Source organism: Penaeus japonicus, unplaced genomic scaffold (assembly GCF_977035675.1).
Source record: "Penaeus japonicus unplaced genomic scaffold, GWHDUDI00000001_assembly GWHDUDI00000014, whole genome shotgun sequence".
Taxonomy (NCBI): domain Eukaryota; kingdom Metazoa; phylum Arthropoda; class Malacostraca; order Decapoda; family Penaeidae; genus Penaeus; species Penaeus japonicus.
In genome coordinates, this window is record NW_028234416.1 from 15946083 (window position 1) to 15948582 (window position 2500).

A 2500-nucleotide genomic window follows, 5' to 3' on the forward strand; every position below is an offset into this window, starting at 1 on the left:
TTTCTTAGTTCGACAAGTCACATTTGAAAAGAATGTTTAGGGAATGTTACAGTTGGTGAGAGCGAAAGAGTGGTTTCTATAATACTGAAACTAAACAACAGATTATAGCCTAAAACACTTATCCAAGTTAATACGTGCTTTCCTACCAGCAGTCATAGTGAGGAGGAATAGAGAGCTTCTATGACGATGTGCAAGTCAGCATACGCGATAGAAAACAAAAACCCATTTTACCGTGATTATGGCGGGAATTTTTAATGCCAACGATAGGAATAAGGGAAGATGGAGAAACCTCGGATTGGGAAACATGGAATAGGCACTAAAATGAGAGAGGGCAAAGCGCTGATAGAAATTCGTCAAAGCTCGATCCCTTAAAATTATGAATACATTCCTTCGAAAGAGACCCGGGAGGAAATGGACATGGAAAATCACCATCCGGCATTACAAAACTAAATTGACTTCATGTAAATCACCAAATAGGCGTGACATTGTACAAGACGTAAACTGTTTTATCAATAAAGTAAATGTCCGGTAGCGACCATAGACTGGTCAGGAGTAGAGTTAAGTTTACAGCCTCAAGAAGGGCAATGAAACAAGCATCATACTGAAGCCTCTCGATTAATATCTAATCAAACATTAAGAATTAGTGGCGACGAAATTCTAGCATCAACATCCGAAACCAAATACTCCCTCCAGCTTTCGAAGAATCTTGACATAGACCAAAATGAGACGACCAATTCAGTGTGATATTAAGACGGATCGCTGCACTTGAAAAATAGGGCGGTATAAGACGAAAAAACAAGAAAAGTTCAGTAAGCTTTCGGTAGAGACAAAAAGAGCTTATGAAAACAGCGTAGGGACATGAACAACTATATCAATCAGAGACGAACGATAAGAATTCAACAGAGCTGACTAAGACGATAAACAAAAAGAAGAAAGAGGATTGTACGCAACATTAGTAATCATAAACGAAAAATAAACGAAGCTCTGCTTGCCGGCACCAGCCTTAAGGCCAACAATAGAGGAGGCTCAGGAATGGGAAAAAGGAAATGTATGCAGTAAAGAAACCCAACGGAGACGCGTACATACAAATAAAAATGAAATTATCAAAGTAAATAGAAGACTTCTATCACAAGGAACCTATACCACCCTCAAACGGACCAACCACAGACGGCGAGATAACACACAACAATTGGAAATGTTTACAAAACATCACGTTTAGAGGAAGTAAATTAGGGCACTAACAAAGCATGAAAAAGAGGAAAAAACAACCAGGAGAAGACGGCATTTAGTGTAGATCTTATTCAAGATGTAGGAGAGATTTTACGGCAGTAAAGCTGGCCAGTCTTTCATAACAGATGTCTATGCGTCGGTAAAATTCCGAAGGCCTGGAAAAACGAACCAATAATAATTCTAATACACTCGCAAAAAGGGAGACACAAAAGACTTAAAGAATTACCGACCTATAAGCCTCCTGTCAGTAATCTATAAATCTGTTCACAAAAAATCATTACAGCCCGTATCTACCGATACATATAGATTCAAAACAACCCAGGGGAACACGGCTCAGGGTTCCGCAGGGGTGGTATTCTCAACTACAGACCATCCACACACTACGCTCAAATAAGGAGAAAACAAACGAAATATAGGAAGCCCCTGTAGTATGTGCATTCGTAGATTATGAAAAGGCATTCGACTCGTTACAGATATCTGCAGTACTGGATGCAATTCGTAAACTAGGAGTAGAGGAAATATACTGCAGATTATTAGAGGATATATATACAAGATGGTACAGCGACCATCAAAATCCACGCAGAAACCAATAAAATACCAATAAAAAAGGGTGTTAGGCAGGGCGACAGTATCTCACCGAAGCTGTTTACAGCCTGCTTGGAGAAGTATTCAAGAAGTTAGATTGGAAAGAGAGTAGGGATTAACTAAATAGGGAATGAGCACTTAAGCAATCTAAGATATGCCAGATGACTTTGTTCTTTTCGCGAGTCAGCAGATGAACTACAACAATTAATAAGCTATTTAAATATGGAAAAGTCTGAATATTGGCCTTAAAATGAACATGAAAAAGACTAAAAGTCATGTTCAACAGTCGAACCCCAGGTTTTAAGCAAATACTAGTAATAGCAGGCAGGTTAGAGCTAGAACAGTGAACGAGTATGTATACCTAGGGCAAACCACATTCAGTTGAGTACGCATCCTGTGCTCTCGACGCGAAGCCGAGATAAAAACGGCTCGACAGAATCAGGCTAGGTTGGAGTGCCTTCTGGTACGAACATAGTAATATATTACGAAGTCGTCTGCCACTATGTCTAAAGAGAAAAGATTTTGACCAATGTGTCCTCCCCGTCATGACATATGGATCAGAGACATGGACTACGACCAAGGCACTCGAGAGGAAATTAGTAAGCGCCCAAAGAGGAATGGAAAGGCTTATGCTAGGAGTTAGCTTAAGAGACAAGAAAAGGGCCACATGGATGAGGCAGCAAAC